This window comes from Euphorbia lathyris, chromosome 10, assembly GCF_963576675.1.
Source record: "Euphorbia lathyris chromosome 10, ddEupLath1.1, whole genome shotgun sequence".
Taxonomy (NCBI): domain Eukaryota; kingdom Viridiplantae; phylum Streptophyta; class Magnoliopsida; order Malpighiales; family Euphorbiaceae; genus Euphorbia; species Euphorbia lathyris.
The window spans coordinates 6098108-6120926 of NC_088919.1; the positions used below are offsets into that span (position 1 = coordinate 6098108).

General features: G+C 38.3%; 1 non-coding gene across 1 annotated transcript; it reads right to left on the reverse strand.

Annotated features, from left to right (window-relative positions):
* Positions 1–788: 788 nt before the first annotated feature.
* On the reverse strand, positions 789–895 carry LOC136210277 (small nucleolar RNA R71). The gene has a single exon (XR_010677982.1). It is a non-coding gene; the product is annotated as a small nucleolar RNA R71 (small nucleolar RNA).
* Between the last annotated feature and the right edge of the window lie 21924 nt (positions 896–22819).

Genomic DNA, 22819 nt, shown 5'->3' on the forward strand with positions numbered 1-22819 from the left:
TCGTTAAAAAACGTATCTCTGTGGGATCGATATTTTTATTACTACAAGCGAAACCGTGCACTTGCGGAAATCGCTCAACAAGTTTTTGGTGCCGTTGCCGGGGATACGCCAAAATTTTTGACAAAATTTTTATTTTTCGCATTTTATTTTCGAATATAGGTTTATACATTATTTTTTTACAATTTTTATATTTTATTTATTTTCAGTTATATAACATATTTGTTTTCAATTTTGTTTTGAAGGTAGTTTGGCTCGTGTTACAATTTCAAGTTGATGCGCAGTTCACGAAATTCGGGCACGCCACCAAATCCTTTTGATCCAGAAATTGAAAGAACACTTAAGAAAAACAACAAAAACAATAAAAACAAAGACAAAACACCCTTAAAAACTAAAGTAGACCAGCCAGAAATTATGGCCGATCCACCAACACTTATGGATTATGCTAGGCCAAGAATGGCCGGTGTAACTAATAGTGTAGTTAGACCTCGTATAAACGCAAATCAATTTGAAATTAAGCATGCTTTGCTTAATATGTTGCAAAACAATGTAACGTTTTACGGATTGCCTAACGAAAACCCTAATGCACATTTGACAAATTTCTTAGAAATTTGTGACACTTTTAAAATTACTGATGTAACAGCCGAAGCAATCAAACTTCGCCTCTTTCCTTTCACTTTGAAGGATAAGGCAAAAATTTGGTTAACTTCTATGCCTGCTGCAACATTTGAAACTTGGGACCAATTAGCCCAAGCATTCTTACAAAAATATTTTCCCTTGGCAAAAACGCAAGAGTCATCAAAGAGTTGACATCTTTTACACAAAATGATAATGAAACTCTTTATGAAGCTTGGGAACGTTTTAAAGAACTTCAACGTTTATGCCCACACCACCAATTGCCAGATGCACTTTTAATGCAGACATTCTATAATGGATTAAATCCTACGACTAGAGGTTCATTAGATGCTATGTCTGGAGGGTTATTTATGAAAAAGACATCCGCCCAAGCAAGAGAACTTTTGGAGGAAATGGCAATCAACAGCAGTATGTGGCCCGCAGAGCGTGGACATATACCAACGGCGAAACCATCATCCTCAGGTACATCATCAGTTAAAGGTATAATGAATCTTGATCCAGTAGCAATGTTACAAGCCCAATTTTCTGCCTTATCGCACAAAATTGATAAGTTTATGGCACCATACGATCCTAATGATCCGATCCAGAGAGACATTGATTACGAAGGTATGAATGAGATAGAACAGGTAAATTTTGTCCAAGGACAAAACCAAACTACTAATCCTTATTCTAATACTTATAATCTTGGACGGAGAAATCATCCTAACTTTAACTGGAAAGATGGTAATAATAATAATAACGCAAATGCTAATCAATATCGTGTAAATAATTATCAAAATCAAACAAGAGATACGATTAGCACTTTATCTTCAAAAATCGACAAATTTATAGATGCGATGAATGGAAAGGTAAGTAATCAAGACGATGGTTTTAAACGGATCGAAAATAAATTCGATCAGCTTATCAAAAACCAATCATCTAGCATCCATAATTTGGAGGTTCAAATTGGACAACTTGCTAAATCAATTCCATCCTGCAAAGAGGGAAGTCTTTCCAGCCAAACGGAAGAAAATCCGAAAGAGCATGTTAAGGCTATCACTCTTCGTTCGGAGAAAAACTATTTAGGTCCGGAAATGCCCAGAAATTCAACTTTACCTGGAAATGATTTACCAAAATCCAAAGAAGATACATTAAAACAAAAAGATACACTAATTGACTCTGGTATGAAACCTTTTGTACCAAAGCCACCTTTTCCACACAGGGTCCGAAATAAGGACCATGATAAACAACTTTTATCATTTTTGGACAAACTTAAAAATTTGCATATAAATTTAACATTCATGGATGCAATTACGCAAATTCCTAACTATGGAAAATTCTTGAAAGATTTAATTTCAAAAAAAATTAGTTGGGAAGGAATTTCATCCATTTCTCTTTCTGAAGAATGTAGTTCGATAGTATCAAGCAAATTACCTACTAAACTCAAAGATCCCGGATGCTTTACCATTCCGTGTACATTGGGAAATATGGAGTTTCCAAGTTGTCTTTGTGATTTAGGAGCTAGTATAAACTTGATGCCATTGTCTATTTTTGAAAAATTAGGTTTAGAAGAAGACATCAAGCGTACCAATATGGTTTTGCAGTTAGCGGATCAATCCACTAAAAGACCATATGGTATAACTGAAGACGTTTTGGTAAAAGTCGACAAATTTATTTTTCCTACTGATTTTGTTATCTTAGATTTTGCTTATGATGCTAATTGTCCGCTAATCTTTGTAGACCGTTCATGAACACGGGACGTGCTCTAGTTGATGTGTCGGAAGGAAAAGTAGTTTTAAGGATAGGTGATGATAAGATCGAGTTCGATATGAATCAAGCGATGAAATATCCTATGGAGGATTTTGCTTGCATGAAACTTGATTTAATTGAAGAATGTGTTAATGACATTGTTCAAAGAGAAGAAATAATAGAACCTATAATGGGTGAAGAATTAGAAGATAAGGACCCAGAGCCTTTGATTCGAGAAGATGGACCAGTTCCGCCTTCAGTAATAGTTCCACCTAAATTAGAACTTAAAGAATTACCAAACCATCTGAGATACACTTTCCTAGGCGGAAGTGATACTCTACCTATAATCATCTCTAACAAATTAACAGAAAATCAAGAAGAAAAATTGAAAGAAGTTGTTAGAAATAGAATAGGAAGTATGGGATGGCAAATTTCAGATTTAAAAGGAATTAATCCTAGTATTGTAATGCATAGGATTCACTTAGAAGAAGATAAGCCACCTAAAGCGGATAGACAAAGACGTTTAAATCCGAACATGAAAGAAGTAGTCAAAAATGAGATTACTAAACTTTTAGACAATGGAATCATTTATCCTATTTCAGATAGTGAATGGGTCAGTCCAATCCATTGTGTACCCAAAAAGGGAGGTATAACTGTAGTAAGGAATGATGAAGATGAATTAATACCTACGCGAACCACCACCGGTTGGAGGGTTTGTATAGATTATAGGAACCTAAATAAGGCAACTAGGAAAGATCATTTTCCTTTACCTTTCATCGATCAAATGATCGAAAGGATAGCCGGTCATGCATTTTATTGTTTTCTCGATGGCTATTCCAGATTCTTTCAAATATATATTTACCCAGATGACCAAGATAAAACAACCTTCACATGTCCTTATGGAACATTTGCATATAGAAGAATGCCTTTTGGTTTATGTAATGCACCAGCAACTTTTCAACGTTGCATGACTGCAATTTTTAATGATTTCATCGAAGATATCATGGAAGTATTTATGGATGATTTTTCAGTTTATGGAGATTCTTTTGATTCATGTTTAAAAAACTTAGATAGAGTTCTTTCTAGATGCGAAGAAACGAATTTAGTATTAAATTGGGAAAAATGTCATTTCATGGTTGACGAAGGAATTGTTTTAGATCATAAAATATCTGAAAAAGGATTAAAAGTGGATAGAGCAAAAACTTCAGTAATAGAAAAATTACCCCCACCAATAACTGTCAAGGGAGTAAGATCTTTTCTAGGACATGCAGGTTTTTACAAAAGATTTATAAAAAACTTTTCTGTAATTTCCAAACCACTTACTAATTTACTTATGAAGGATTCAACCTTCGACTTTAATGAAGATTGTATTAAAGCTTTTGAAACATTGAAAACAGCCTTAGTCAGTGCACCCATAATTGCTAAACCCGATTGGGATTTACCTTTTGAAATCATGTGTGATGCAAGTGACCTAGTAGTAGGATGTGTTTTAGGTCAAAGAAAGGATAAAAGATTACATGTTATTTATTATGCAAGTCACACACTGTCCGGTGCACAATTAAATTACACAACAACAGAAAAAGAGATGTTAGCCGTAGTATTTGCATGTGATAAGTTTAGGTCATACTTGTTAGGATCTAAAGTTATTATCTATACAGATCACGCAACTTTACGTTATCTGTTTGCTAAGAAAGATGCAAAACCGCGTCTGATTAGATGGGTTTTGTTGTTACAAGAATTTGATATAGAAATTAGAGACAAAAAAGGAGTAGAAAACCTTGTCGCCGATCATCTATCAAGACTAGAAGATGAAAACGGTCCTATAGGTGAAACTGTCGGTATACGAGATGATTTCCTCGATGAACATCTCTATCAAGTAGAAAGCATCATGTCACCATGGTATGCAGATTTTGCTAATTATCTTGCAACCGATATTGTTCCGGAAGGATTATCTCCCCAACAGAGGAAGAAATTTTTCTTCGATATTAAAGAATATTTTTGGGAAGATCCCTTTCTATTCAAATCATGTGGTGACGGGATAATTAGGAGATGTGGTGGAGAAAATGAATATGAATCTATAATAACAGAATGTCATTCCAGCTCATATGGAGGACATAATGGAGTTAATAAAACGGTAGCTAAAATATTGGAATGTGGTTTCTTTTGGCCTACGATGTTTAAAGACGTTGGTTCCTTTATTACTCGTTGTGATAAATGCCAAAGAACGGGTAATTTAGGAAGGAAAGATGAGATGCCGCTCACAAACGTGTTGGAAGTTGAAATCTTCGACATGTGGGGAATTGATTTCATGGGACCTTTTCCACCTTCCAATGGTAAAACTTACATATTAGTAGCCGTTGATTATGTTTCAAAGTGGGTTGAAGCAATTGCAACCCCTATAAATGATTCTAAAGTAGTTATTACTTTTCTTGACGATATATTTTGTAGATTCGGTTGTCCTAGATACGTTGTTAGTGATGGCGGTACCCATTTCATAAATCGGAATTTCGATATGCTTATGAAAAAATATGGAGTACGCCACCGCGTGTCAACGCCATACCATCCTCAGTCGAATGGTCAGGCGGAGATCTCAAATAGAGAACTCAAATGGATTCTAGAGAAAACTGTTTCATCATCAAGAAAAGATTGGTCACAAAAACTCAATAATGCGCTATGGGCATACCGTACTGCATTTAAGTCACCAATAGGAATGACTCCATATCGTTTAGTATATGGAAAAGCATGTCATTTACCAGTTGAATTAGAACATAAAGCCTATTGGGCTATTAGAAAACTTAATTTTGATTTACAACAAGCAGGAAAGAAACGTTTGCTCAATTTGAATGAGTTAGATGAGTTACGTCATCTATCGTATGAAAATGCGAGGATTTATAAAGAAAAAGTGAAAAAATGGCACGATGCCAAGATTAAAGTCAAACACTTTAATGTTGGAGATAAGGTGCTGTTATTTAATTCACGGCTTCGTATATTTCCAGGAAAACTTAAGTCCAGATGGAACAGACCGTATTTAGTCGTCAAAACATTCGACTATGGTTCTTTGGAACTTAAGGAAACTAATGGTAAGCGTTTCAAAGTTAACGGTAATCGATGTAAAATCTATTACGAAAATATTTCCGAAATAGGAACTAATTTCGTAACAAGATTTCCTGACATATAAATCATTTCATTTTTCTAATATTTAGTTTTTATTATTTTTATTTTTATTTTTATTTTGTTTTAGATTATATCATTTTATATTAGAATTTTAGATATAGAAAAATGTATACAAGTCATGTTTTTAATTAATTTTTAGGAATTTCATGTGAATTAGAAAATTCAGTAATTCTCAGTTGAGAATTTGAGATTCTCAGTTGAGAATTCACATATATAGAATTCTTAAGGAGGTAAAAAAAAATTTCTGGACTTATAGAGAATTTCAAATTCTCAGTTGAGAATTTGGGTATGACTAGCAGCCAGAAAAATTTCTGGACTTGTAGAGGATTTCAGATTCTCAGTTAAGAATTCTGAATAAAATTTGAAAGGAAAATTTCTGAACTTACCAAGGATGAGGATTCTCGGTAGAGGATCAGGAATTCATAGTTTTGACAACTGATTTTCGCAGGAAAATCAGCGTGTCGCGACCGCGGGTCAGCATCCTCGGTCGCGACACGGGGAAATTTTGCCCAGATTGACCTTATCCTAGCAGTTGTAACTCTTCAGAAACGAAACATTAAGTTTCTTCATTTCTAAAAGGTTTGTTTCATGTCTTTTCACTTCGAAACAACACCTCTTTTCATCCTAGGAACTTATAAATAAGTTCTAGAAGTCCAGTTTTCTGTCACTTTCTTTTCATCTCTATCAGAACTATCTCTGTTTTCTTACCATTCACCTTTCTTCCTTACTCTTTCCAAACATCATGGCTTCCTCAAACATTTCATCTAAGAAAGTTATTGCTTCACGCAATAAACGTGTTGATATATCAGAGCGTTATGGATGTAACTTTCCCATCTTCAATCACGATGAGGGAAGACGCTTCTTGAGGCTTCGATACACGTTCTTTGTCGGAATGCTGTACATGGACGATTTTCTCAATGATCAATTAGGAATTAAGGAAGATATGAGTCGCTACATGGAGTGATTAGGATGGACCAGATTTGTCGATATGAAGTTTCCTATAATTGGAGACTGGGTATTAGAGTTTTTCTGCACTGTGCGTTTTGTTAACAAGCGTCGGGTGCGTCTCAGTTTTCGTCGGGATGGCAAAACTTTCACTTTTGGATATCCTGAATTGCATGCTTGGTTTGGTTTTCCCTTGAAGGATGCTACCAAATGTCATCATGGAAGAGATATGATGTCCACTGATATTTGGCGAATGCTCACCAGCATCTGGCCTTTTAACTCAAAACTTGCCTATAATAAGTCTTTCTATTCCAACTCCATGCTATATTTGCATAAGTTTCTGAGTCACAGCCTGTTCGGTCGCACGTTCAGTAGTGTCGTCCAAGAATCTGATCTTTATGTCCTTGGCGATATATTTCAAGGCAATGTGGTTGATTCTTCAAAAATTCTGATGGAGGGTCTTGTTGCCGCATCTAGATCCAAGGCTAAGAAGGTTGGGTTCGGGAATATTATATGCGGAATAATTCTAGGGACCAAGGGCACTATCTCTGTTCCTTGGAGTGATGCTGAATCTTTCCCTATGCTAGACTATGAATTTTTAGAATTTGAAGGTCTAGTGAAGCGAGTTTTTCGATCAGGACCAAATTTTCTTTCTGCACCCGAACGTCAAGCCTTTGTGCAGTTGAAAATGGATCGATTTAGGGCTAAGAAAATCCCGATTGGAAGGGACGAATTTTTAGCATAGCTTGTGTTTCGTATTGTTTGTAAATATATGTTAATAAATAAAAATTTCTCTTTTACATTATACTTTGTTTTTTGGTTATATGGTTACATTTTAATTTCATAAATCTAGACCAATGAATCAATTAAATACAAACTTAATCCATTCATGACTAATTAAATGTTAATAATTGAATTTCAAGTTCCTTTAATAAGATTCATTTAACTTAAATTAATAAATGCACATAAATGCTTCAATTAATTTTAGTTCCAAACCTTTCATATTCATAATTTTAACATTCATTAATTAATGCATTTTTCATTTTAATTTTCCATTAATAAGGATAAACCTTTGGTTTTCCTTATCATTTAATGTTTTACATTAATGTTTTTAAGTACAGATAACATTTTAAAGGAGTACAAGTTCCAAATTATCAAGAAATTACATGAATTGAAGTTATTATGCAGAATTGGGTGACCACCGTGTGATCCGCGGCCGAGAATTTAAAGATTCTCGGTAACTTCAGCAAATTTGCTCCAATTTCAGACAAAACATTTCGCTGCCCAACGCGATTCGCGGCCGCGAATGATGATTTATCGGTAACTTCAGAATTTTCTTCGAATATTTCAAGAGACAACATTGGTTGAAAAACGCGATCCGCGGCCGCGGATACACATCCACGACCGCGACACGCGTATTTAAGGCACTCCAAGTCCGATTTTTGGCCTATTTTTCCCACCTCTTCACATTTAACCTATACCTATTCTTTTTCCTATTCAACCTCTACCTAATTACTCTTCCTATTTCAACTCTACCTATTCCAATTCCTATTCCTACTCTAACTATTTAACTTCTTATTCAAACCCTATATATACCTATTACTTAGACAAACCTTACATCACCTCAAATTTTAACCAATCCCCTACTCTTACCTCTTCCCAATACCTTACTTTTACTCTTCCCAAATTTCATCATTAAACTTTTCAATCACCTACACCTTTCAACTTCAAGTCTCCACAACCCTTCTACTTCATCTTCAACCTTAAGCTTTTCTCTCTTTTCATCTTTTTCTCTAAACCCTAAACACCATAACCATGCCTAGAGCAAAGCGTGTTGGACACAAGCCGGCTGTCACTGAGGCTAATCGCCTAAGGATTAGTTGTGGAGCTTATTTCGACATTCATTATGAGGAAGAAGTTGGACATTTCAAGCACTTTTCAAACCCCAATCGTAAGTTCGTGGATATGCAGTTTCTTGACTTTGATTCGGTAAGAAAGTTGAACTTCACTACACAAATTACTGCTTTTATTGAAACTTTGGGATGGGAAACTTTTGCTTCTATGTGTTGGTCCCTTGTAAGGTTGCAAATATAGTTCCAAGGGGGGGTTAGGAACTATTTGACCTTTTTTAAAAAAATAATTTGGGTAGATTTCTTTTCTTCAAGAAAAGTTTATATAACAGCGGCACTTAACACTCAGCAAGACACTGGCTTAGTCAACTAGTGACTAGGACAGCTTCGTTGCTTAGGTAAGGAAATAGCACTTAGAGTCTATTCCTGAACCTGCTCGTTGGTAGTGCACAACTCAGCTTGACCTCTTTTACTTGGTCAGTTTTAGTTTGTTTTAAGCAAGCAATGTAAATAAGGAGTTAAGGTTTAAGAGAACTTCACTCAGCAGATTTATCCAGGTTCGGCTTCTTCTAAGCCTACGTCTTGTCCCCGGAACACCTCCGAGATTTCAAATCCTCTACTGAGCTCTTTAAAGGTAGAGCCTCAAACCTTTTACAAAAATCAGAAGCTGAGTATAACAAGAGTACCTTCCTCTATACCTCTACTCACTTCTATTCTAATTCACTGAGTACTAAAACCGAGTACTCAGCTTCTCCTTTCTACTTCTAGAAATGATAAAGAATTTTGTCCTAAACAACAATTGCTAGAACACCTTAGATGATTGAAAAACAACCACTCTAGACTTTTACACAAATGAATAGACTTTGTAGTGTAAGAATTTTGCTTTGCTTTTGATGGAGAACTTTTGTATACGTTTGGTCAGCGTAACGGCTTTTGCTCAAAGTTCTCCTATGAATGTGGATTCTGAATGGACTATTTATAGAGAGCTGTGAGAGCTTCTGGTTATTTCGAATTTCGAAATAACCGTTGGAGGGAAACGGCTACAAGTCGCTTTCACTGAGTCTGCCAGCAGTTCTCATTAGCCAATCAGATTCCAGTGTCTTCTGTTCTTCGGTCAGTGACAGTATGTTCCTCCATTTTGGGTAATGTCAACCAGACAGCTTGCTGTGTCTTCTGGCTTTTACTCAAAGAGGAAATACTTTGTCTGGAAGCTGTCTTATGGTCAGTAGCTTTCTTTGAACGTTTTATCGAGACAGCTCAGCAGCTTCATTCCGAAGTTTTCTACGTGGATCTTCTCGATCCTTCTTTACTCAGCATGCATTTCATTACTTCAACGGCATCGTTTTGAGGACACGTGGGCTGAGTGATTTTGGGGTTATGTTTGACTTGGGCCTTGACTTCCATATAGGGCTTGAGCCTTATGATCTTCAAGTCTTATAATAAATTATAAACTCAACATTGAACAAACACATTAGTAACACTAAATCAAAGCATTTAAACTTAGTGTGTTTGTAGAATATTTACTTGCACTTAATTAATTTTGTCAAATCAAAATCCTGTGGAAAGGTGTTTCAACAAACTCCCCCATTTTGATGTTGGCAAAACTAATCAGCAAGGAACTCAGTATGAGCTCCCCCATGATAGTTGACCTTTATAATTAAGTGAACTCCCCCGTAAGGGTAGAACTACTGACTTAGTTTTATTCTAAACATTCTAAGGTTTAGCTGAATAGGCCTAAGATCAGTTTTCAGTTATAGGTCAGCTTATGGGTCATATTCTATTTTACTCAGTATTCAGCGGAAGTAATGTATAGTGACAGAGCGCTGAGTAAATCATTTGTTCAATGGTTTATATTTGACAAGTTCAAACATTTATATGCAGCATGCATTTATATAATACTTGTCATTTTAAGGATTAATAATTAACAGTTAATAACACGATTGCAAGTATTTCAGAAATAACCAAAGCTAAGCATACTGTTCATTCAAGCAACAAACATTTAAGAAAAGGTAAATAAAGCATTACAAAACAGAATAAGTTCTTTTTCTTAACTTCTAATTTTTCACTTAGAGTTCACCCTTTTCCTTAGTTTCCACTTTTCTCCCCCGTTTTGCCAGCATCAGACTTGGCCTGATCTTGCAGCACACGTATTTGACCCTCCAAGGAATTCATATGACTGACCATAGTCAGCATGAGGTCAGTCATTCTGGAAATTTGAGCATGTGGGGGTTGCTGTGTCGAGACAGAAGAGAAGTGATTGATCAAGTCATGAATGTCACGCAGAATAGGGTGAGTGACAGGTATATGAGAGGACTGCGCAGGAGTTGGTGGAGTAGGAGCTTGTTCTTAAAGCAGAATGTTAACCGAGTCGATGACACGCCGTCCGGACTCAGTGGCACCTAGGTGTGAGTATTTGGCAGGAGGGACCGTGCACTGAGTGACAGGACTATGAGGCGTGTTGACCTCAGGTGCTGAGTTGCTTTGAGCTTGAGGTGGGAGTGGAGCTTCGTTTGGACTTACAGGGGTCTTGGCTTGTTTCTCCACTGGAGGAACAGAGGCTTGATTTTGTGGAGACCCCTCTTGAGCAACATGGTCCTCAAGAACAGGTTCTTCAGCTGTTCGCAGCTTCTTCTCAGCTGACTCAGCTAGGTCTTGATCAGCTTTCCTCTTGTTGCTTTCCATCAGCCTTATCTTTCTCGGGACAGTATGAATGTCCTTCGAGCATGCTCCCTTTTTCTTCTTCTTCTCAGCTTCAGCAACCTCAGATGGCACAGTGGACGGATTCTCAGTAGGAGGTTCATTGATTGGTTCGGTGCCCTCAGCAGTGTGAGCGGCTTCAGCCATAACATCGTCTATAATGGCATCCAGATTAGCCAGATTTTCCATTTCTCCAATGGGTGGCTCATCCTCAGCCATAACATTCTCCTCCTCAGGAGTGGCATTTTCATCATATCCTCTAAGAGGTTGGCTATGTGAGAGTCCATTCAGCAGACGTGCAGTGATAGCAGTTCCCGTGGAGCTTATTTCACCAACAGTCTCTATGTTCTTGTCTTGTATTATCCTGGTGATGAGAGAACCTAAACGGAGCTTCCTTCCGCTTCTTTGGAAAGCCCCGACCAAAAATACAGGTATGTTGAAAGGAGTGTTGGTCAGCATATGCCAGATGAAACATTGTTCAAAATTTGAGGCAGATGAGGGAGAGCTGAGTTTAGGGAAGATAAAGTTGGTCATCAAGAAGTGGGCCATTTTCTGATTTTTGCCCATGCAGGTGCTGGGTACTTCTCCCTTGTAGTTTCTGGGTTTACAGAATCCCTTCATCTTCTCTGTGATGGCTTTTGGTATCGGCTCCTTTGTGGTTCTGAACTGGATCCCTGTATTTGGTATCTCTAGCAATGTGGCTAGATATTCAGGGGTTATCACTATCTTTTGACCTTTGACTGTGGTCTCTAGGTAGTCAGAGTCATCTGCATCAACATGCAGGTTGGAGTAGAACTCTCTCACTATTGTGGGATAGGTTTGCCCGGACAGAGAGAAGAGACATGTCCATCCGTTGTTTCTGATCCATTCACAGAATGGAGTCTCTGAAGAGATGAAATCAGGATGAAAGAATCGACTCCTTAGTACCTCTTGCTTCTTGACCCAAGAGTGTACTTTGATCATTTTTCTCACTAGGCTAGTTGAAGGACCAGCCTGGTCAGAGGTTTTGGGAGTTAGAGAGAAATAACTTTCGTTGTAAGACATTTTTGAAGTTTTGAAGCTTTTTGGAAAATTTTGAAGCTTTCTTAGTGTTCAATGTATATGTGACGAGGGTAGTGGGTTAGTATTTACTATTTATAGATTTTATGGTTTAGGGTTCCGTTTGAATTTAATCCAATTTTGCTCTGGGTTGTCCAATCGGCAGAAACCCTGACACTTATGACACTATTAAGACGTTATTCGGCGCATGCGTAGTACAGGTGTCACCTCGCGTGTAGTGACATTAAATGCTAATAAGTACTTTTACTTAGCGTTTGTTGATATAAACGTTTCATATTCTGAGTAGTCAGCATATTCTTTAGGAATGACTTTAAGTTCAAGTTCGAAGCTAATTTACTCAGTGTGCAAGACTACTCAGTATTGTATACTTAGTCAGTTTCAATGAAATACTCAGCAATTAATAATCATTTAGGCACATAAATTTACTGAAGAGGATTAAACATACCAATTGCTTCTCTCAGTATGCTAAATTGTTCTCGTGCTAGAGGCTTTGTAAAGATATCAGCAAGCTGCTCGTCTGTTGGTACATACGTCAGCTTGATCTCTTTCTTGAGTACATGATCTCTGATGAAGTGATGTCGTATGCTGACATGTTTCATTCTGCTGTGTTGAATTGGGTTCTTTGAGAGGTCAATTGCACTTTTGTTGTCGCATTTGACTTCAATTATCTTTGTTTGAACACCATAGTCTTCAAGCTGTTGCTTAATCCAAAGGACTTGAGCAACACAGCTTCCAGCAGCAATGTACTCAGCTTCAGTTGTGGACAGGGCTACTGACGCCTACTTCTTGCTGAACCAAGATACAAGACAGCTTCCTAGGAATTGGCATCCTCCAGAGGTGCTTTTTCTTTCCAGCTTGTCTCGTCCATAGTCAGCGTCAGTGTATCCGATGAGTGTAAAGTCATGAGTGTTTGGATACCACAGACCTGCATTTACTGAGCTTTGCAAATATCTAAGGATCCTTTTTACGGCTATGTAATGGGATTCCTTAGGGTTAGCTTGATATCTAGCACAATAACATACTGAGAACTGAACGTCCGGTCTACTTGCTGTTAAGTAGAGTAAAGAGCCAATCATACCTCGGTATAACTTGCTGTCTACTGACTTACCATTCTCATCAGCACAAAGGACAGTGTCAGTGCCCATAGGAGTGGATATTGGCTTACAATGTTCCAGTTCATATTTCTTCAATATCTCATTGGCATATTTAGCTTGACTTATGAATATGCCATTCTTTCTTTGCTTAATTTGAAGTCCGAGGAAGAAGTTGAGTTCTCCCATCATTGACATTTCGAATTCAGTCTGCATTTGTTTGCTAAATTCCTTGCACATAGATTCATTAGTAGCACCGAATATAATATCATCTACATATATTTGTGCCAGCAGGGTATCCTTACCCTTTCTCTTAATGAATAAGGTTGTATCAGCTTGACCCCTGACGTAACCTCTAGTCAGTAAAAAATTGGTCAGCCTCTCATACCAAGCACGTGGTGCTTGCTTGAGTCCATACAGAGCCTTTTTGAGTTTGTAAACGTGGTTTGGGAACTTAGAATCCTCAAACCCTGGAGGCTGATTTACATAGACCTCCTCGTCTATTACTCCATTAAGAAAGGCACTTTTGACATCCATTTGAAACAGTTTAAAGTTCATGTAAGATGCATATGCACATAAAATCCTAATAGCTTCTAGCCTTGCCACTGGGGCGAAGGTCTCACCGTAGTCAATACCTTCTTGCTGACTGTAGCCCTGAGCTACAAGTCTTGCCTTGTTTCTGACTACGTTTCCTTGCTCATCTAGCTTGTTCCTGAAGACCCATCTCGTTCCAATGGTCTTTTGGCTCCTAGGATGTGGCACTAGCTCCCATACATTATTCCTCCTGAACTGATTGAGTTCCTCTTGCATGGCATTCATCCAGAATTCATCATCCTCAGCTTCGGCAAAGTTCTTCGGCTCAAGTACTGAGACAATAGCTACATTGCCGAGGTACTTCCTTAGTTGATTTCTTGTCATCAACGTATTTCCAGCTGAGTCAAGAATTGCATTTTCTGAATGCCCTCTTGGGACTCTTATCTCCTTTGGTAGACTTGTGTCTTGTTCTATCTGTGTTTCAACATTCTCTGCAGAAGTAGATAGGTTAGTGAAAGTAATTTTAGGTTCACTCTTACTCTTGGTCAGCCGTTTTATGAAGGACTCAGTAGCTGGTTCTTGATCAGCCGGTGCTGAGTTTGGTTCATCTTCTGTCAGCGGCTGGTATCTTCCTGCAGGGTTAGTTTCATCGAATTGCACATGTATAGATTCTTCTAATACTTGAGTTCTCTTATTAAAAACTCTGTATGCTTTGCTGTTTGTTGAGTAGCCTAGAAAGATAGCCTCATCAGCTTTTGAATCAAATTTGGCTAAGCTATATTTGGTATTTAAAATAAAACACCTACAGCCAAAGGCACGAAAGTATCCAATGTTGGGCTTTCGTCCTTTCCAAAGTTCATATGGGGTTTTCTTAAGTATAGGTCTAACTAAAGCCCTATTCAGAATATAGCATGCTGTGTTGACAGCTTCTCCCCAAAAATACTTTGGAAGCCTATGCTCATCCAGCATTGTCCTGGCAATCTCAACCAGAGTTCTGTTCTTCCTTTCAACAACCCCATTTTGCTGAGGCGTTCTAGGAGCAGAGAAATTGTGGTCAATGCCGCTGGCTTCACAGAATTCAACAAACTTTTGGTTCTTGAATTCTCCACCATTATCACTACGGATATGAGCTAATTTTAGGTCTTTCTCATTTTCAATTTTTCTAACCAAGTTTGAAAATGTCTCAAAGGTCTCATCCTTACTGGTCAGCAGGATAACCCATGTGTACCGAGAGAAATCATCTACAATAACCAAGGAAAACCTTCTTCCACCCAGACTCAGCGGCTGGACTGGACCAAAGAGATCCAAGTGTAGCATTTCTAACGGACGCTTAGTTGAGACAATGTTTTTACTTTGAAAAGATTGCTTGGTTTGTTTTCCAGCTTGGCAGGCATGGCATAATTGATCTTTTTGAAATTTAAGTTCAGGCAGTCCCTCAACCAATTGCTTTCTTGCTAATTTGGCCAGGAGGTCCATGCTTACATGACCAAGTCTCATGTGCCATAGCCAGGAATTTTCTTCCTTTGTGACTAAGCATACAGTTTTTGAAAACTTCTTTTCGAGGTTTAGCATAAAGACATTGTCTATCCGAGGGGCAGTTAAAATTAACTCATTTGATTTGCCCTCATATATTTTACATCCAGTTTCGTCAAATATAACTTTTCTTCCATTATCACATAGCTGAGCTACGCTGAGTAAGTTATATTTGAGTCCGCTGACTAGGGAGACAGATTCAATAGTGGGATTACCTCCAACGGTGCCTGATCCTACTATTTTACCCTTTTTGTTGTCTCCAAAACTTACGCTTCCTCCTCGTTTACGTTCAAACGTGATGAATTGAGTTTCATCACCCGTCATATGCCTTGAGCATGCGCTGTCAATATACCACATTTTTTACTTCTCGGCACATCTCAGGCTTACCTGCATTGTAATCAGTTTCCTTTAGGTACCCAATTCTTTTTGGGTCCTGACTTGTTAGGTTCAACAGGTAAAGCATCATATTTTATTTTGTGGCGACATACATTAATAGTGTGGCCACTTTTTCCACAGAAGTCACAACTGACTTTCTGTTTAGGACTCTTTACTGACTTGTCAGCACCCCAGTGCTGAGCGTGCCAGCACACCTTAGTGGTGTGTCCTAACTTCCCACAGAAGTCACACTGGACTCTTCGCTGGGGATTTCATCTCTGCTGAGTACCTTGGTACTGAGTACCTTGATACTTAGTTCTTAGAGGAAAATTATTTTTGTTTGGAACCTTTAGTTGGTTCTGAATGATTGTGACATCCTTCCTCAGTTTCTTGGAAACTGACTGGACTTCAATAACAGACTCATGAATGGTTTTCATATTTTCATGCAAAACAGAGTTGTCTTGAAGAAGATATCTGAGGTCACTCAGTTTGACCTCTTCTACCTCATCACAGCGCCTGCTGAGTGTTTTAATCCTTTTGTTACACTTTTTGACAAGTGTATAAAGATCACTCAGGGCGTTACCCATTTCATTTCTGAGTTGAGAGAGTGAGATTACCTCATTCGATTGCTCTTCATTGTCTGACTTATCAGATTGGTCAGCATGCTCAGAAATGCATGGCTCAGCAAGTTCGTCAGCCATGAAGCATATCTTCGCTGACTCAGTGGCCTCGGCTTCAGTTGATGAAGAATCATCACTGTCACTCCATGTCGCCACCATTGCCTTCTTTTTGTCTTTCCTCAGAGTTGGGCAGGTTGACTTGATGTGTCCGGTTTGATGGCACTCAAAACATGTAATGGGTTTTGAGTTGTCCTTCTTGAATTTGATGTCACTTGAGTCAGCCTTATATTTATCAAATTTTCTATAAGGCTTTTTGGAGTATTTGTCATTCCTTTTGAACAGCCTCTTCATTTTCCTCGTGAACATCGCCATCTCCTCATCGTCAGTTGAGCCATCATCGATTGAGTCAGCTCTCATGACAAGTGATTTTTGTTTCTTGTCTTCAAATTTTTCTTTCACCTCAAAATTCTTCATGGATATCTCATGGGTCAGCAGTGAACCGATGAGTTCATCATATTTATAGGTGGTCAAATCCTGAGCTTATTCAACTGCTGTCTTCTTGGCTTGCCAGTCCTTAGGAAGACTTCTGAGGATCTTCTTGACTTGTTCTTCCTCAGTGAAGATTTTTCCAAGTCTTTTGAGCTCATTTATGATGTTGGTGAATCTTGCATTCATCTCAGAGATCCCTTCATCATTGTTCATTTCGAACAGCTCATATAATCTCATTTGCTGGTTGACCTTGGACTCCTTCACCTTGTTGGTTCCTTCGTAGGTCACCTCCAGCTTTCTCCAGATCTCCTGTACGGATTCACAACCTGATATTTTGTTGTATTCTGCAGCATCCAGCGCACAGTGAAGCATATTGATAGCCGAAGCATGGTTTTGGAGCTTCTTGAGATCATCCTCTGTCCATTCAACCTCAGCTTTAACAACTGACTGGCCATCCACAACTTTCACAGGTACAAACGGGCCTTGGACTATAGATATCTAGGCACTCATGTTTGTAGCTTGAATGAAGTTTTTCATCCTATTCTTCCAAAAGGTATAGTTTGACCCGAAGAATAGGGGAGGCCTGGTAATGGACAGCCCCTCAGGTAATATCTGAATTGTCTGGTTTCCAGGGAGAAACCGAGTGCTATTTTCACCCATGGTATGGATCAACTCAAGGTTGTTAGACCTTTAGTAATGAGCTTTTAGGCTCTGATACCACTTGTTGGTCCCTTGTAAGGTTGCAAATATAGTTCCAAGGGGGGGTTAGGAACTATTTGACCTTTTTTTTAAAAATTATTTGGGTAGATTTCTTTTCTTCAAGAAAAGTTTATATAACAGCGGCACTTAACACTCAGCAAGACACTGGCTTAGTCAACTAGTGACTAGGACAGCTTCGTTGCTTAGGTCAGGAAATAGCACTTAGAGTCTATTCCTGAACCTGCTCGTTGGTAGTGCACAACTCAGCTTGACCTCTTTTACTTGGTCAGTTTTAGTTTGTTTTAAGCAAGCAATGTAAATAAGGAGTTAAGGTTTAAGAGAACTTCACTCAGCAGATTTATCCAGGTTCGGCTTCTTCTAAGCCTACGTCCTGTCCCCGGAACACCTCCGAGATTTCAAATCCTCTACTGAGCTCTTTAAAGGTAGAGCCTCAAACCTTTTACAAAAATCAGAAGCTGAGTATAACAAGAGTACCTTCCTCTATACCTCTACTCACTTCTATTCTAATTCACTGAGTACTAAAACCGAGTACTCAGCTTCTCCTTTCTACTTCTAGAAATGATAAAGAATTTTGTCCTAAACAACAATTACTAGAACACCTTAGATGATTGAAAAACAACCACTCTAGACTTTTACACAAATGAATAGACTTTGTAGTGTAAGAATTTTGCTTTGCTTTTGATGGAAAACTTTTGTATACGTTTGGTCAGCGTAACGACTTTTGCTCAAAGTTCTCCTTGTTGGGGTTTTGTGTCCTATAGTCAATTGTTGCAGGATACAAACTTATTGTAAATGAATTGTTCTTTATATCATTTGTTTTAATGAGATATATGTTTTATAACTATATAAAGGCAATCCCTTTTAAGCACTAAATAAAGTCTAATAAAAGGAAATCCGTAAGTTTGTTTAAAGTGATTATAAAGTGTTCATACAAGCATGAAGTGAGACAAAACTTTATAATAAACTAATAAACTTAAAACCACCCCAAGTCAAGTGATATATTTAGGATTGATATATCACAGTTGAGACTTGTATCTAACAATGTCTTCTGTCCGACAGAAAGCTGATCTCACAAGCTTCACATATATAGATATCTGGACAGTTACATAGATCCGGTGAAACGTTGTTCATTAGGATTGGGGATCCGACTTGAGATAACAGGATGGGTAGATTCATCCTTGTCACCTGTTCATCTCATTGGTATTAATAGGTATAACTAATCCTCAGACTCAAAGGAATGTTAATTGGTCATCCTGAATTACTGAATGTGAGACTTTGATCGCGTGGTCCCACGATCCTTAACAGAGATGACTCTAGGGTGTGAACTGCAAAGGTTGGGTGTCACAGGAGGTAATGTCAGGGTAGTTATACATTGGATTGAGCATTTATCACTCCCGATGAATGGTAGATACATCCAAGGTTCGCTTGTGGAAGACTCGACTCTAAACCCTTGCAAGGTGATAGCTTAAGAGTAGAAATTCGGATTTCACTTAACCTATCTTTTGAGTTGGCTCGGCCAATAACAAGTAAAATGAACGTCTCGCTATATGTGACTTGACATTACCCATAGTCATAAGATTCAGTTCAAGGATGTAGTTGATAAAGGATCGTATTATACCGTAACTAATACGGAAGGGTTAACGGCAGAATCAACCTGTCTTCTTAACGGACTCTGGGGGAATGATTACGGACATGCCGATAACATGCTCTGTTCATCATTCCGTTATGCAAGGATTAAATATAATTCTTGAAGAAATTAATTTAATAGTTGCATACGGCCAGAAGTAGTAAGGACCTAATGGATCACACATAAGACTTGGAAATAAAAGAGAGATGGATCTGATTAATAGATGGAAGCCCAATTGAGCCCAGTAAGGCCCACATGGATAGGGGGTCGAAATTTATATATATGATTAGGGAAGGAATTAATTTATTCCACTAATCCTAATTTGATTAGGATTATGAATTAAATTAATTAAGAGATAATTAAAGTAGGAGTTTTAATTAGATTAATATGCTCCTATTATTATCTAACTAGGTTACTTATTATTATCCTAATTATATTAGACATATAGTAAGATAATAATTAGAAATCCTATTCTGAATTGGATTCCTATTAAGTGACCTATTCCTATCTAACTAGGTTTAGATACAACCTAATATATATACCCCTACCCTAGTGAATTTCGACACACTAATTCCTCCCCCCTACAAGTGATTTTCGAAATTTCTTCTGGAGAGAGAAAGAAAGAATTCCCATCCCCAAGTTCGTGGACAAGAATTCATTCGGCATTCCATCGATTGATTAATCTAATCCATCCCTCTTTCTCCTTGATCTTGTGTTGGTTAATTAGAGGTAATCTATTTTGGTTACATCTCATAAGGGTTGATTCTAATTTAACCTCACCGTGTTCACGAAAGAAGAAAAACAATCAAAAGGGAGAAATTCGTTTTTCTTCGCCTACATCAGGTCAGTTCACTATTTCGAGGATTCCCGGAGATTGAACCGTCGGATCGTCGCGATTTTTGGACAGTAGCTTCTAGACATTCTTCTACGTTTCCACCGAAGGGATTGTCGTTCGGAGGTCTGGAAGGTCTGTTTCGAATAGGGGCAGATTGGTAAACAGTTTACATCTCCTTTGAAGTTGTGGGCACTTCGTTTGCAACGGTAGATTGATCATCGAAAGGTATATCTTCTTATCCCTCTTTATATGAAATAACGATTAACGGATCCTATGGTTAAAAGGAAGTAGGCTAAAATTTTTATATTTCCGCTGCTATACCTTAGCCCTATTTCCAATAGTGGTATCAGAGCCATCGTTAAATCCGTTATTTCATATATGAAAATATAGAAGTTTTCAATAGGATTGAATAAATATTTATGGTTAGGATTAATTGACAAATAATATTGATTGATTAATTCTAAAGATAAATAAAGTTTTGATTAATTGTTAATTAAAACTGATTATGCTTATGTTCCTAATTATTTCGGTTGATAATCATTATAACAAAATCTATTAGTTTTATGGTTAGATTAATAAAATTAGTTTTATTGATTCTAAAGATAAAACGGAAATCTATTGTAGTTTTTCCTATTTCTGAAAATCGCTTTTCAACCGTTTTGAAAATCTGATATATATGTGTTTAAAATTAGTTTTGAATATAAAATATATATACATGTTTCGGAAATTAATAGTTTTCTGTTTTGATTATCGAATGAAAATTCGTTTAAAAGTTTGTTTTTACCAAGTTGTAAATCAAAGCGTTAAATGAATTGAAATCAAAATAATTGGGACATGCATAATCAACGTTTTGTATGGTTATATTAATCTAAGAATTAATATAAAGATATAAAACGATTGGACCCCCGGATATTAAGAAGGGGATTGAGACTGGAGTGGACTCAGCTTCGGGTTCCGGGTCAAGGTTCGATGTTTTGTCTATGGAGGAAGATCAAGACTCGGATCCTTCTGATAAGCAGATTGATTTAAGCATGCCTGGTCTGGAGTCGGTAGAGCATGCCTCTAGTCTGGGTAATTCTATTAATCCTCTCTTTGTCTCCAATGCTTCTGCTAAAGGCAAAGAGATTCCCCAGTCTATCCTGTCAGCTGGGAAGGGTTTGAGTAGGGAGGCGAGTACTTTACATCCTCCTGTTGATGCTCCTATTGGTAAGACTATAGGAGTGAGTAAGTTAAACATGAAGAATCCCAAAGGGAAACCTAAAAAGAACCTTCATGGTTTGAATTCTTTGGATAAAAGGGGTCCTTCTGGGACCGCCTCTAGGCTCTCCGGAGCCCCAAACAAATACCTGATCTAGGGTTTGGGCCTGCGTCTGTAGTCTCCCCCTCTGATGGACTTCTTCGTTTGGAATGTTAGAGGTGCGGCGAGCAAGGCTACCCGCATTCATGTCAATGATCTCATTAAACAGTTTAACCCTTCCTGCTTTGTCCTTCTTGAGACCAAGGTTAGTGGAGCCAAAGCAGATGAGGTGGTTAGAAAGTTTAAGAATTGGAATTGCGTCAGGTCGGAGGCTACTGGCCGGGCAGGGGGGATTTGGCTCTTTTGGAAGCCAGGTCAAGTCAATATTGATATTGTTACTATGGACAGTCAATTCATCCATAGTAAGGTGTGTTGCCCGGGTAATAAACCCTTCTTTATTACCTTCGTCTATGCTGATCCTGTTTCGACTAACCGAAGAAGGCTGTGGGAGATCCTTCATTCTTTTAGCTCTAACATGGTGGAGGCGTGGTTGGTTGCCGGGGATTTTAATGACATTGCCCTCTTGAGTGATCAGAGAGGAGGGGGTAATCATTATGTGAACCGGTGTCTTAATCATAAGCAAAGTATGGATATGTGCGGGCTTTCGGACCTGGGTGCTGCTGGCCACAAATTTACCTGGAAAAGGAATAGTGTGTTTGTTAGGTTGGATAAGGTGTACGCTAATGTTGCAGCGATTTATAGGTTTTCTGAGGTCAAGGTACTTAATCTCCCTTTCCGTCACTCAGACCATTGCCCTATCCTCATTAATTTGGTCAAAGGAAATCGGCTGAAAGGTAATAGACCTTTTAGGTATCTGGTGGCTTGGGAGTCTCACCCCGAGTTTAAGGATTTCGTTAAAAGCAATTGGCATCCCCACTCTGATGTTCTCCTCGCTACTGAGGAATTCAGGAGGAATGTGGCTGTTTGGAATAAAAATACTTTTGGTCATATTATCAGGAGGAAGAACAAACTCTTGAGGAGAATGGAAGGTGTTCAGCGTTGCTTGGAGGTTCGTTTTGATCATAGCCTGAATGGTCACCTAAGAGCTCTTCAGAACGAGTTGGAAGCTGTGCTTAGACAGGAAGAGCTTTTGTGGTTCCAGAAATCTAGGAAGGCTTGGATTCAAGACGGGGACCGGAATACCAGGTTTTTCCACCTCTCAACGATCATTAGGAGACAGCGAAATAGGATCGAGGCTATTAAAGACGCCAGTGGTGAGTGGATTTTTGAGGAGGAGGACATTCGGCGCCTTGCCCTTGATTTCTACAAGGACCTGTTCAGAGAGGAAGCTGTGGACCTAGAGAGTGCCCACTCTGGCATTTCCTTTCCTCGTTTGGGGGAGGATGCTATTAATAATGCTTTCCATCCCATTGAGCTTAAAGAGATTGATCTGGCCTTCTCCAGCATCGGTTCCACTAAGGCTCCTGGTATTGATGGTATCCCCGCTAGTTTCTATCATAAACATTGGGACACTGTTAAAGAGGGTATATACAGCTTTGTGTTAGGTGTCTTTGGTGGTTCGAACGATATCAGTTTGGTTAATAAAACCCTCCTTGTCTTGATTCCTAAGGTTGCCAAGCCTTCTTCCTTTCTCCAGATGAGACCCATCAGT